Here is a 15,360-nt window from a genome sequence, read left to right as displayed (position 1 = left end):
ATAAATAGATAATAAAGTACAAATATTCCAAAATAATTCCATTACATATCAAGTCTCAATGATCTACTACTTATACTACATCCAACTTTAAAAAATAACCGTTGCTGATGCATCAGGAAAAACATCCAACGCATATATCTCGCATCTCTCTTTCCCCCTCCCTCTCCCGTCAACACATCTCTCTCTTTCTCCCTCTCCCCTTCTCTCTCCCACCGTCAACGCATCTCTCTGTCTCTCTCCGTCTCCCCCAGATGCATCTCTCCCGCGGCCGGTTGCTCCATGGCCGAGCTCGGCCGACGCTTGCGGAAGGGTCCATGGCCAAGCTCAGCGCGCTGTCTGGGGGCAGGCCCGTGGGGCTCCATGGCCGAGATCGGGTGGCGCTCGGGGTAGGCCCGCGCAGCTCCATGGCCGAGCTCGATGCGCTGCTTGGAGCGGCGAAATCGAGCAGGTGGTGGCGGAATCGAGCACGTGGCGACGGAAGCAGCAACGATGGAGCACCGGTAGCGGCAGACGAGATAGAATCGACGATGGGCATACACATACGAGTTTTTCTATCCCACCGCGCCCGCGCCCGCGCCCGCGCCGCCCGCGGCCACCGCCCCCGCGCACGCGCCGCCCGCAGCCACCGCGCATGCGCCGCCCGCGGCCACCGCGCCCGAGCACGCGCCGCCCGCGCCCGCGCCGTGGCCCGCTGCGCCGCCCGCGCGGTGGCCCGCCGCGCCCGCCACGCCGACCGCGCCGCTCGCGCCGGGGCCCGCGCCGCTCGCGCCGCCCGTTGCCATGCCACCCGCGCTAGGGTTTCGGGATGGGAGGAAACAGAGGGATGGGAGCCGGACAGAGGGAGGAAGAGGAGGGGGGCGCGGGTGGGATAGAAAAAATAACGTTTCAGGTGTGTAATCAGTGGCATTGGTGGGTAATTTTCCTTCAACTTCACGAGGGAGTTTAAAACGGCTACTCGTGAAGTACCCTTTTGGCTGCTTCATAGATTTCGTGAAGTTGGAGCCAACTTCATGTTTTTTGGTGAAGCTGAGCTGGTGAAGCTGAGGGTGTTTGGCTACAGATTCGTGAAGTGAAGTTGAATTTGGTGAAGTGAAGCAAACAGAGCCTAAGTTTAAACCGGCAGCTTAGACCACACGCACGTCATTGGAGTTGTGGAGGCTGATGTCCACGACCTGGAATTTGCCGTCCTTGAGAGGACCCAGCGCGGCGGCGTGCGGCTCTGTCACAACCTCGCCGGTGAGGTCCAACAGATGGATCACACACCCGAATAAAAGCCGATCTCCTCGGATGCATCGTCCGTCATGTTGCTGGAAACATCTTCTCTTGCCGCATGAATGCCTTCGAGTGCCATCTCCACGTGTCGCATCGTTGGCCGTTCGTCACCTATGAACTTCACACACAGTGCTGCCAATAAAGCAACATCAACAACTTCTCCACCTCCCTCCCTGAGAACCTGTGGATCCAATATGTGATGGAAGGAGTTCCCTTGTGATAGTAGAGTAACAAAGTGTACTACAAGGCTATAACCTTCATTGGACCTATAGGAAACAGATTTCTTCCTTGTAAGCAACTCTATAAGAAGCATGCCGAAACTATACACATCGCTCTTCTTGGTAAGGTGTCCGGTGCTGTGGTACATTGGATCCAAATATCCTAATGTTCCTTGCACAGCTGTGTGCACCCTAGTTTCGTTGATAGGAATGTATCTTGAAGCTCCAAAGTCTAACAGTTTCACGATCAAATTCTCATCAAGTAAAATATTTGGAGACTTGATATCCCTATGAATTACTGGCATTGAAACAAATGAGTGAAGATATGTGAGAGCTCTAGCAACTTCAACTGCAATTCTCAACCTATTTGTCCATGATAGTGACACCACAGCTTCAACATGAAGATTATTGTAAAGTGTGCCATTGGAGATGAACTCATAAATAAGCAGTGGAACTTCTGTCTCAAGACAACATCCATGCAGTTTGACAACATTAGTGTGATTTATTTGAGAAAGGATTGCAACCATTAATGAACTCATCAATTTCTTTTTGTATCACAATCTTTGACCTTTTGATTGCCACAACATGTAGGCTTGATAAAATTTCTTTATAGACAGTGCCATGCCCTCCGTTGCCGAGCTCACAAGCTTTGTCAAAGTTGTTTGTGGCTTTCTCTATCTCCTCCAAAGATATGATCATTCTTTCATATATGTCTGCCCTTTGACTTATCAATCGTTGTAGCAGCTGCCCACGATTTTGCTTGAAAAATCTTTGTCGTTGCTTTTCCTTCCTTCGTGCCTTGACTTTATGGACTAGAAACGTGTTCCCTAAGACTAGGAAAAGAAGCGCTCCACCACTTCCAACTCCAAGGCCGACGATTAGGGCTAGAAACATGTGCGTACACAGAATTATTAATTTTCAGATCGTCAAAACTAAAGGACAACATTGATTTGTCTTTATCACTAGGATCATATTTTTCTTGTGATATGATGCTAGTCTTCTTCCACACGAGTTATATACACAATTTTTTTGTGTAACTTGTTTTCTGCATAGGTGCTCTTATTGGAGCATAAGATTATGGAAGGACATTAATTAGTGCCATATGTTAATAAAGTGATAGGTGGTACAAGATACTAGAAGGATTTATTTTTCTTATAAAGAATCATTTCCCTTCATTTGATATGCAAACTTGAAACAAACCCATGCCAAGCTTTGAGCAATGCTGAAATTTACATAGCAACCGATCAAGAATCCGGGTGGTAATTGTTATCAATATGCATGAGGATATATATATTTTTGGATTGACGGGGTAATTGAGAAATTGATTAAAGGGGTTAATTACCTCCTGCATGCGATGTCGTATGCGATTTTACGCGTCCATTTGGGATGTATGGATTTCCACTGGTTCCTTGTGAACATTGGCATGAATAGTTGCCAGGTAAATTTGTACAACTGCCCCCATAGCATTTATCCGGAAGCGTGCACTCGTCGATATCTAACAAGCGATTGTATGCGAAAGGTCAATCGTCAATCGTATATGCAGCTGGCAACAATGGAAACATACATACTTCAGCTACAGATTTACCTTGGCATCCACCAGCAAGATAAGGGTTGCCCTGGTAACCATCCCAGCATTTGCAGGTGTAGTAGCCGCTGCTGCCGTTGGAGATAGTGAAATATGTGTCTGGATAAGGATTGCTCCTTATGCAGGTGCTGTAACTGCTGTGGCACACCGCCGTGTTGCTCGAATCGCCAAGGCATGTCGCGTTCCCACTGGTGCCGGAACCAACCGTCCATGCCAGCAGCACCGGCACCGTCGTCCTCACAGCACCGGACTCTGCCTTGACGTTGAAGGCAGTATTGGCATCAAACCACCCTTCCTCGGCGATGAGGACGGAGAAAGCCGGGACTAGATAGCGATTATTCGCTCTTACCAAGTTGGCAGCCAACGCCAACCTCACGTCGTAGGACGTTCTGCCGGACGGAGAAAGCCGGGACTAGATAGGGATTATTCGCTCTTACCAAGTTGGCAGCCAACGCCAACCTCACGTCGTAGGACGTTCTGCCGATGGGGATGCCTGCCTGGCAGCACCCGATGCCGGAGCACTTCTTGCAACGGCCGTTAGTCCGCATGATTGGAAGCTCCGCCGCCGGGTTTTCCGAGCAGACTGAGCTGCAGCTGTTGACGACCAAGTCACTGATGCGAATAAGTCTATGTAATTGGTCTTTGTGGGCAGGTTGTATTTGGTCTTTGCGGGCAGAGTGGTTTTCTCAGCATCCTACTTTTAGAACAGCTAGGACAGCAGCATCTTGACTGCTTTTAGGACAGCAGTTAGTATCCAGAACAGCATCTAGCATATTCTTGGCTGGCTAGCAGCCTATAAGCATGTATCTCCAACCCCTTGGAGGGTATGGTATTGTGGTAGAGTTTGAGAAATAAACCTAGAAAATTCCCAATTCCTAGGGTCATCTTCACTCTCAATGAGAGTGAAAATTCTGCTACTAACAGCTGGTATCAGAGCCGTACTATCCTGTAGCCTAAGCATCTCCTGCTCATCCCTTCGATAGCCTCGCAGCAGCCCCAGCCGGCAGCAGAAGCAGCAACAGCAGTTCCGGCTGCTCCTGCTCAACTCCCTTCCTCTGTACAGACAAGCAGCAGCTTGTCTGATAGAGGATCCACTCCACGCAGCAGCAGCAGCCCCCCAGCAGCGCGCCATGTCCACAGGACACTCTCAGCACTCGGTCGCCTCGAACGTGCGGCGCCATCAGGAGGCCGAACTCGCTGCAGCGGAGGAGCGCGAGCGGGCAGCGGCAGAGACTGCTGCCGCAGCGGCAAGGGCGTCGAGGCTGGCAGCAGCGGAGCTGGCTGCAGCCAGAGCGGAGGTGGAGGCGGAAGCAGCGGCGGCTGCAGCACGTGCAGCGGCAGCAGAGGCCGATGCTCTGCGCAGCAACGCCAGCAGCTCCGTCTGTGCTGATGACAGCGCCGACGCAGACCTGGAGCTGCTGGCCATGGATGCACCTCGAGAGCATGCGGCGCGGTGGGTAGCCGACCACGCCTATAGCGGCGCTCCTGGAGGAGGCCAGCGTGCCGGCGGCGCCCCTGGAGGAGGCTTGCATGGCGGCGGTGCTCCCGGAGGCGTGCACGCCGGCAGCGCTCCGGGTGGAGGCGCGCACGGCGGCGGCACTCCGGGTGGAGGCGCACTTGATGGCCGCGCATTGGAGGCCCAGCTGTTGCGGGAGAGGGTTGCTCAGTTGGAGGCTGAGATGGTCCTTGACCGACGACACGACTGGCTCGATGGAGAGCGCGCCCTTCACAGGCGGCGCAACTCCCTCTCCCCAGACCGGCGCCAAGGCCATTACGGGGTCCAGGCCATCGTCAGGAATGGTGGGTGGCCTACACTCACCAAGACCAACTACGTCGAGTGGGCCGCGATCATGAGGATCAGGCTCCAGGTGCGGCACTTGTGGGAGGCGGTCTACTACGGCGACGTCGACTTCGACGAGGATCGACGGGCGATGGATGCCCTCATTGCTGCAGTCCCGCCCGAGATGCAGTTCTCGCTCACACAGAAGAAGACTGCCATGGAGGCCTGAGAGAGGGCCAGCAGAGGCCGGGAAGCGGTGGGTGCGGTGCTGGAGGGGCACGTGGCGCGGAGAAGAGCGGCGCGGGGCAGCTGGAGCTCGGGAAAACGGCTGGTGAGGGCGGCGGGGTCACGGGCGCGAGGCAGAGCAGGGGGAGGGGCTGGAGGTTGAAGACAAGAACTGATCTGCGATTTTCCAAAAATGCAGGGACTCCACTATAAAGCCAAAACAACTTTCAAACCATAGCTCAAATGAAAATGTGCCCAAAAGCAAAAGTGTAGAGCTTAGCGATATCTACAACTTTCCTTTAAGGTTCAGTTTCAAAAGAGTTAAGGATTTGAATCTAATTTAAAACTTGGCAAAATTTTAAACTTCAGAGAAAGCCTATTTAAATTCTACACTCCAATTGAATCCTTAGGGTAGTTCTATGACAAACTCTGCCAGCTCATTAGGTGGCATACGATAGGGTCTCTTAGAGATGGGGGCTGTGCCAGGTTGTAGTTCTATGACAAACTCAATATCCCTATCCGGGGGCATTCCACGCAAATCATCTGGAAAAATATCTAGGTATTCGCAAACAATAGGGATGTCCTTTAACTTGATCCCTTCCACAGCATAGGCACAAGAGTTGTTGCATTCCCGTTGTGGAAGATAGAAAATAGTAGTTTCATGATCGGGTGAATCTATCTCCACGACTCAGGAAGAGATATCTAATGACACTTGATGCCTAGTCATGCAATCCATGCCTAGGAGAACATCCATTCCTTCTAGATCCAATAACAGTAAATCTATTTTTATCAGATTGCTACCCAACTGAATTGGCACCTTTCTATATGTGACGCCCTGAAAATCCACCAAATTAAATCACGCGCTAGAGTGCTTCGTTTAAAAACTGTTCGTCGTCAAAACCCTAGCCCCAACCCCTTTTCCAATGACCGTACCCTCTTTTTCCTCGCTGCTATCCCATCCCGCACCGCTCGGGGGCCGACGACCACGCGCAACCGCCTTTCCGCGATCAGCGCCGGCGCGATTCTTTTCTCCTCGCGCAGCGCACGGATGACGCGCGCGCGTGGCCGACCGGCCGCGGTCGCCTCCGCGATCGGCGCCGACACGACTCTCTCTCTCCCTCTCCTTCTTCTTTTGCCCTTTTTCTCTCCCTCCCATTTCTTTTCTTTTCCCCTTTTCTCTCTCTTTCTTCTCTTTCTTCCTTTTCTTTCTTCTTTTCCCCTCCTCCCTCCTGCTTGGCGCCCGCACGCGCGCCCCTGGCCGCTCCCTGCCGCGCCAGGCACCGGCTGCCCCCCCTTCCCTCGAGCGCCGTCACCCCTGTGCTCGGCCGCCCGCGCCCACGTGCGCGCCCCGCGCGTGCATCGCGTGACCGCGCCGCCCGCCGTGCCGCCCGTCGCTCGCCGCGCACGCCGGCCGGCAGTACACGCTTCACCCCGAGCCGCCGTGTCACCCGCCGCCACTGCTCGCACACACACGCGTCCTTGCTCCCCGCGCGCACGCCCCAAGGCCGCACAAGCACGCCGCGCCGTCCGCCGCTGGCGCCCCGCCCTCGCCGCTCGCGCCGGCGCCCCCGTACTCGCACCGCGTCCCTCCCCACGTGCTCGACGACATCTCGACGCCCACGCCCTGGCCGCACGCTGCGTCGCGACGAAAGCAAACGGCCGAGCACCATTAATGGCGCTCTGCGCCGCTCGCCGGCCTCCACCTACCCCGGCCTCCCCACCGCCTCAACCCGCCTATAAATAGGCCCCCGCCCCGCCCCTCTTTCCCCCACAACCTCCACCGCAACCACCCGCCGCCCCCCCGAGCTTCCAGCGCCGCCGCGCCAAACTTCCAGAGCCGCCGCCGCCCGCTCCCGTCGACCGGCCTGCTCATGCCGCCCCGGCCCGAGGTGAGGACGGGAATCAAATCCCCTCCTCCCCCTCTCCCTTTTTCCCCAACCCCGAGCCGCCGTCGAGCTCTGGGCCGCCAGAATCGGCCGGCGCCGAGCGCTCCCACCCCCTCCCCTGTTTCCCGTGGGGGAGGAGGAAGAAGGTGGCAAATTGCCACAAGGCCCCTGGCCTTTTTCCTTTTTCCTAAAATGAGGACCCCCCCTATTTACTATCTTTTGCAAAAGAAACCCTATTCTTTCTAGCATTTCAAACCAAACCCCCTCCATTACATAAACCCAAGTATACTTGACATCCTTTAGTATGCCCTGAGTATTTCTAGGGTTCGCAAAGAGGTCCTTACTCCCTCCGGATAATTACGAATAAGCCCTTAGACCCCCGTTTAACCCCTGAACCCCCTTTAGCTCGTCATTTTATGCGCCAAACGATCTCCGATCGACCCGAAACTTTACCACACCCTTTCTGGTATAGTTCTAACCATGCCATTAAGAAACCACCGAAAAATATTACCCCCATCCCCATAACTAAATTATTTCCAATTCAAACCCAACGATAAAAGTTTTTAGTTCTTTCGCTTGATTGTATGCCTGTTTGTTTGCGTCGTAGGGCACGGAGTGAACGAGGAAGGTCCTGACTGTGACCAAGCGAACGAGGACCAGTTCTGCGACCCCGAACCCGAGGGACAGTGCTTCGATCAGGACCTCCCGCAAGGGTTTGATGATGGCAAGTTCAATTCCGCCCTTTGATGCATGTTTCTGTCCTAGTTTTTTTACAAACACAACCCAGTGGCCTGTTTTATAAAATTGCATGGTTTTGCTTACTGAAAACATGGTAGGATAGCCACCCTTGTTTGTGATAACCATACCTTGACCCTCCCTCCTGGTTTTATAAAGAAAGTGTGTGTGTGAGTGGGTAGGGATAAAGTGTGGTTTTGAAAGATGAGTCAGACGGGATGGATGGCACTTCTGTGTGATTTGCCGTTGGTATGCTCGTACCTGTGTGGTTGAGCGAGGAAGGGAGGTATCCATCCTGTCACCCCTAAGGACCGAGTTGATGTGTCATCTCACCTAGCTTCCTGTCGTGCAAATCACTTGACCGTTGTACGGGCAACGGCTTAGCATAAACCCCACTAGTTAGTCTGATAGCCATCAGGAGAGCTGAGAGCAACGGGTGATCAAGGGAAGGGATAAGCTCTGTGTGACTTATGCCCCGGTTAAACCTCGGTGATAGGTCGAATGACCCCTTGATGGATCCTGTGGTGGCTAGTCAGGTCTAGCTAAGGTGGGTAATGGCTTTGTTGGGATCTGCACCGACACTAAGGTGATCGTGCTGTGGTACCCCACCTGTGGGTAAAGTTGCACACCTCTGCAGAGTTAAAAATCTATTCGAATAGCCGTGCCCACAGTATTGGGCAAGTTACGGTGTGGTCACATAACTAGTGTTTCTTTCAGGGAATGGTTGGGCTGGTGTGAGTTGGTTGGAAAGCGTCCGGCAGTTGTGCCGTGTGCTGCGGTGGACGGGAAGTCCGGTAGCAGCTTAAAACTTGGATCCTGTGTGGACCAACATCATGTGCTTCTTGGTATTTGAAAACTTGTTTTGAAAATGTTTTTAAATGAACCTTTGCATATAACCGAGTTTTCCACAAATAAACCCTAACCTTATCCCTAGATTGTCCTGTGCATGGATTTCTGTTTATAACCCCCTCCGTGGGTGTGATTGGACTTGCTGAGTACGTTCGTACTCACCCCATTCTTACTTTTACAGTGGAAGATCCAGACTACAACCCCGAAGACATCGAGTAGGGTTTCGTCCTGCACCCAGTCTTGCCTATGGTCAGGGCCACCACCGGAGTTCCGCATGGCGCAAGACTCTGATGACTCTCTTTTCGTAGCCAGTGTAGTAGTGTGGGTTTTCGTTGTAATCCTCACGATAGTGGCGCTTCACTGCCCATTACCGCAAAGAGTTGTACGGTGATGTACCATCTGATGTAACAAAAGTGTTATCAGCCTCCTGAGACTGATAAAGTAACACTTTTAAGTCTTCCCTGATGGGGGGACGCTTCACTATAAATTTGATTTGATGCAATTTTACCGCCAGGAGTTGCTATCATATAGGTGCCTTTAGTAGGATAGAAATCCAGACCTACTTTTGTTCCACATTTTGACCTGATAAAACTATGCGTTGCACCAGAATCAAAAAGTATAATCACGGGTTAATGGTTTATAGAGAAAGTACCCGTCATTATTGGCGCACCTTCGAGGAGTTCGGAGAGAGTTGTGAAGTTCACCCTCCGCTGACGGACTTGTACCACTTGCTTCTTGCCCTTGCCCTTGTTGGTCGGGCTGGATGTTTGCCCTTGGAAAGATTTTCTGGGTTGAGGACAATCCCTGATGAAATGGGATGAGCTGTCGCAGTTGAAACAATGATTGTTGTTGTTTCCTTGATTGGACGGCGGAAAGCTCGGCCTCGGGCCTTGCTGCTGTTGCTGCTGGGGTTGTGGTGTCGGCGGCCGATGGAATCGAGCCTGCTGGGGAGGCCTGGCTACCCATCTGCCTGGTAGATTATTTCGAAATGGGGCTCAGGTAGCGGTGTTCTGGACCAACCGATACCTTGGCGATTGCGCATTTGAGGGTCCCGTGGGTATCTTCCGTTTCTTTTCTGCCCGGTGCGCTGAGATACAATCCTCTTGAGTAATGGCCATATTGACCAGTTCGTTAAAGTTGTCGGCCCTTACCAGGTTCAGCCGTTCCTTAAGCTTTGTGTTTAGGCCTCGACGGAAACGATCCCGTTTATGGGCGTCAGTGTCCGCATGATAGCCCGCATACTGGCACAGGTGATTGAAAGCCTGTGCATACTGCATGACAGTGCGGGTTCCCTGGGTCAAAATCAAAAATTCATTGAGCTTTCGCTCAATGAGTCCCTCTGGAATGTGGTGAGCTCTAAAAGCGGTCCGGAATTCGTCCCATGTGACAACATGTCCTGCCGGTTGCATGGCATAATAATGGTCCCACCATATGCGGGCAGTGCCGCGAAGTTGTTGAGCTGCAAATAGTGCCTTGTTCGCGTCTGAGCATGGTGCAGATAACAATGTGAACTTGGACTCTATAGTGCGGAGCCATGCGTCAGCATCGAGGGGCTCATCTGCTTTATGGAATAATGGGGGCTGAGTGCTGAGAAAGTCTTGGTAACCAGCCGATGGATGTTCATCACGGCCTTGGGTTGGGTGATGAAATTGGTTCATCTGAGCCTGTACTAGCTGGTTAAGGAGTTCCGTTTATCGTGCCATAACTTTCGCTAGATTTGACGTTGCTAGCGGTGGTTGTTGGGAACCGCTAGCTTGGTCTAGCCGGAAACCTTCCGGGGTTCCACGTGTAGCTCCAACCATCTGAAATAAAGGAGATGTCCATAATTAACAACATGTTCTTGCTCCCATTTTCAGAAGATATACCGCCGCTGAACAGATATGTAATTCACATATTCTGTTTAACCAACATATTCCAGGTGCAAGGATATTGAAACAAAACAACGGATCACAAGGCTTAGATTACAAGGCAGACACAGGTTGTCCTTAAAATATTATATCAGGGTGGTCCGATTGCTATGGTCAAGTCATACGTACATATGCCACATATATTACAGCAAGTGGCCCTGGGTCCAGGTAGACTACTCACTACCTATGTCACAACATTCTACACTAGTTACATCTGAAAGATCGATGATTTGGATAGCCTAGAAATCATCGAGGTCGCCTACGGAGGACTGGCTACCGGAAGAGGAGTGATCTGGCTGAGGGTTAGGCACTGGGTTTCCGTGCTCGGAGTCGAGATTAGAAACTCCTTCGATTTCTTTCGGTTCTTCTTCTTCGCCTTCAAGTGCTTCAGGTATAGCAGGAGGTGCTGGCTGCTGCTGAAGTTCGTTGATATGAGCGAGGGCATCGTCAACCGCAAGGATAAGGTTGTGGACTTGCTCCTGGAGGAACTCGATAATCATGTTACGTTGAGTGATTATTGCATCACTCTCATTGATCTGATCCTCCCGATGGACAATAATGGTCTCATCTCGCTCTGCGATAATTTCCTCCTTTTCCGTGACCAATGCTTGAAGCTCTTCTATCTGAGTGACCCATCGATCAGCATTTCTGTAGTGACCTTGAGCTATACCGGTCAGCATACTCATACTGCGGCGTAGCAAGATCTGATAGTGGTGCTGGGCATTTATGAACCTGATGGTACCATGGAGCGTTTCTTCGGCTAAATCTCCCAGCATGTGGCCATAATGAGCTATTCGGAAATTCCACTCGGGATCACTGGAATCTATTGCAGGGAATAGGCCGATAGGATGCCTGGCAACTTCTGCGGGATGCTGGTTGCAAAAAGTGTGGATGGCCTCAAGAGCTGCAGTCTCAATGGTGTCGATGAGACGATAGCCAACCACATCGACCTCGATGGGCTGCCACTAAGAGCGAAAAGGGTGCTGAGGAATGGTCATCTTAACTCTGCACTGAGGAACACCTTCCTCCCTATATTCCACTCCATCATATTGTGGGGGCTCGGTGTAGAAGAATAACATAAGTGACTCCCATAAGAGACGGGAAAAACCCTCCCAGTGCAAGGCATTGGTATGGAGATGCCCTATGTGATCCCAAAAGATATTTGAAGGAGCCTCCATCTGAAGCAAGAATTCAAATGGTGAGATTTTGAAGGATGCCGAAAACTAAACTAAGGCTGCCACAAGAATCCTATTGAAACCACACTAGAGATAGACAACACTCTATACGTCCTTAAAAGAACAACACATTTAATGCACTTACTTTGCTTGATGATGGATTATGCATGCACGTACTATTCGACCCCACAACCAAAATAATTGCCCAATATCTTTGGACTTACGTGGTTAATTTCGGTGGCACAATATTTACGTCTCTCTCTAATAACGAGTCGATAAGTCCTATCCGTCTTAACCTCTTATTAGTGGTTAGTGTACCTGCAGAAGACCATATTTATATAACATGAACCTTTCATGGCAACACGACATGAAAGCATCCACAAACAGTACTGTTCACTATAGAAACAGCATCCGTACAATTTCCGCCGTAAGGACGACATTAGCATACGTTACATCTGCAACATATGCATGGGGGTACCGTAGAAAATAGGGGTATGAACAGCGATCACCATACCCTGTGCCGAACCATACACTCCCAATATGATCAACTAATCGTTGATATATTGACAGCATCTCAAATAAGCCACTGCTTGAGAAACAGCGTTCGGTTCGCATCACCGACGGGAAGGCCAATCTCCCCCAATTGGCTGAGAATCCTTACCTTCTTACCTTCTTGTCTCAACATTGAGGACAGACAATACGAGTAGATATCTAGAGTTGGTTGTACTCGAAAATAAGTTTTGACAGAAAGTAGTGCTACAAGTTAGAGCTGAACTATACACATGTACATACTAGTAGCCACCTAATTACTCCCATATAAACCCGTAGGACTTTACAATCTAAGCACCAACCTTAACGAATCCGACGCACTTTGCAAATTCTCTTGTTAAGCCGAATTTTATCCTGAAAAGATTTTTGAGAACTGCTGTAGTTTTAGTGCCGATTGTAGGAGTAAACCTACAGCTCTGATACCAGCTGTGGCAGAACCAATCCGTTTGAATTATTCCGGCTCAAGTACGATAGTCATCACTATATAGGCGATACTGACTCAATGCACTTCAAACAGAACAACCCATTGGTCTGTCGGGTCACCGCCCGATTCAACCACGGTTACACAGGATCGAGGTAATTTTACCTCGCACGAAGGCGAGTTTACAATTACACCACAACTCGCTAACTTTTAATTTACAGAAATATTAAACCTTATTACAATCTGTTTTGAACTTAAAGTAAACGTATACAAATATTATTTTAAACCACAAGCTATACAAGCTTGTTTAGAGTCATAGCGGAAGAAATTAACACGCGACTACACATGTTGCGAAAGTTGATACCACGCTCAGCCCGAAACATGGCGTCATTCCAGAGGGTCACTGCAAGCCGGGGACGGATCCCACTCCACGGACCAGCCAAACGGAACAGAGGATGGCTAGGCTGGACTATCCGTTTGGTTCACACAGGCCATACCTGAAAGACAGACTAACAAGACTGAGTATGCTAATACTCAGCAAGACTTACCCGTTTTATGGTATATTTTGCCATGTAACTAGACTTATGAAGGCTTGTAATGGTTCTGGGTTTAGTTTCAGCTAAAAAGCAACAAAGAGTATGATCTAATTTTCATATTTTAGCTTTCAGCTTCAAGTTGCATTAACCATTCTAGATAAGCACCTATTCTAGACAAGCAAGGTAGAGATTAGCATCCATCAAGATTATTCCAACAATAGTTACTGTTCTTACTCTATGTGCCAGAAGGAACAAGCAGTCTTAATCTCCGCGAGAAACGGACGATTCTGAATCGAGTTTGCCTTTCATCCAATGTGCAAGGGATCCTAACTCACATGCTTGGAACATCCAATGATCATTCCGAAGCAACCGTTTGCCTTTCATTCCGACTCATGGATCAGAGCCACCACAAGCGACTGTAGGACCATACGCACATCCAATGTGCAGGACGTACATCTGTAGCGCGACTACATGACCATACTCCTGTCCGCTGTGCGGAACGTATTCCCGCACGTCGGTGCGTGTGCGAAAAACCAAATTACGAGTGGTGGGAGGTATGTCCACTCCTCGGGCCGATTGGTTACTAGGCTTACCGCTTTCCATATTTCGCGGCATGTGGCTAGTACTTTCAATGCTTAACCACAACTACCACACACTGCGACGATATCAACTTTTATCAACACAGATGGGGTAACCTTCCAAGTCATGATACCGCACATGACCCCGTCCATCATCCTTATAGTGATGGCAGAATAGTAAACATTCAACTCCTATATCACTCGACTTCTGTCGGTCCTATTAGCAAAACATCTATTCGATAAAGACTCAGGCACCATACATAGGTTCCTAGAATTCATGCATCTAGGGTTCCATTTCAACTCCTAGACTTAATGCATAATATAGATATATAAGTATAAAACTGTATAAGTGTAATAATTTAAAATACTGGGTTATGCATCGGGGCTTGCCTTCTCGAGCGGGGCTGGGGTTAGGGTTGTCGAAAATTTCCGAACCTTGGTTTGGGACTTCAGTTAAACCTTCGACGACGTTCACTTGGTCTTAAGAAAACCCTTGCACGTGTTCCGGGACTAGTTCGTAGTCTCCGTTGTCGAGTGTTGTTGACTCTACATGATATACAATGATTTGAATTAGGTGGTTCTTGAGTTAAGAATTTCACTTCACGATAAAGTTGCAATCTAACAATGAATAAACACAACTTCATAACACAAGAAATTTGAATTCAACTTTAATATTGGTATCTTAATTCAATTATCATAATTAATTATATTAAGTGAATTAGGTTAATAAGTTTGATTTTTATTTTGAAATCCAGTAAGGCTATGGCCTTGAATTTTTGTGGGTAAGCTTACTTCTAGCAGATGAGCTTACTATGAATTTTTCATAATTTTCTAAAAACAGAAACTAAAGCATTTGAATTATGTTCAAATTTCAAATTTAAATTCAAACTTTAGACAAAACAGTACCATAAATTATTGAAAGCTTTAATATGAACTACTCAATTATAGAACATCACGTGGTAAAAAGATCTAAGCATGAAAACCTTAGTAACATACTTGAATAAATTGAAATCATTTCAAGCTTAATTTGCATAAGTTTAAGTAAGTTCAAGCTATGGTCTAGTACTGCAAGTAAAATTTGCACACAAGCTCACTCATACGCTAAACAGGCTACACACCAAAAATCACAAGTAATAGAGTTAGCATGCAAAAGTTACACATAAGATACCCTTTTGCTAAACTTTAAAATAACTCAAAACGAGTTTGGTTTCAAACCAGACTTTAATAACCAAAGTTGTAGAGCTAAACTTCCGGAGTACAACAAAACTGGTTTGGCAATTTTTAGATTTTTCTACAAATTCCTATGGATTTTCAAAATTGGCTGATTTGAAATAGGGGGTACTGATTTTCCACAAAAAGGCCCCTGGAAAGATTTGAATCCTTGCAATTAGGTCCTTGGCCGGGTTTTACAGAGAAACCAATCGACGGCGATTGAATTCCGATGAGGGGGCTCACCGGCGGCGAGGGGAAAGTGGGGGAAAAGGTTGAGGAGCTCACGGCGGTCACGGGGTGGCCGGTGTTGGGGAAGAGAGGGGCTGAGACGGCGAGTCGACAGCGAACAGGGGCGGGCGGCAGGGCTCCGAGGGGCGGCGATGGCGTTCCGGTGGCCGGAGGGCAGGAGAGAGGTGGGGAAGTAGCTAGAAA

General features: G+C 49.5%; 1 pseudogene; it reads right to left on the bottom strand.

Annotated features, from left to right (window-relative positions):
• Positions 1 to 1,255: 1,255 nt before the first annotated feature.
• Positions 1,256 to 3,623, bottom strand: LOC112880860 (annotated as a pseudogene).
• Between the last annotated feature and the right edge of the window lie 11,737 nt (positions 3,624 to 15,360).

The sequence above is a fragment of the Panicum hallii genome, chromosome 2, assembly GCF_002211085.1.
Source record: "Panicum hallii strain FIL2 chromosome 2, PHallii_v3.1, whole genome shotgun sequence".
Taxonomy (NCBI): Eukaryota; Viridiplantae; Streptophyta; class Magnoliopsida; order Poales; family Poaceae; genus Panicum; species Panicum hallii.
Note: the sequence above shows the minus strand (reverse complement) of the source record. Positions and strands in the feature narration are given on the sequence as shown.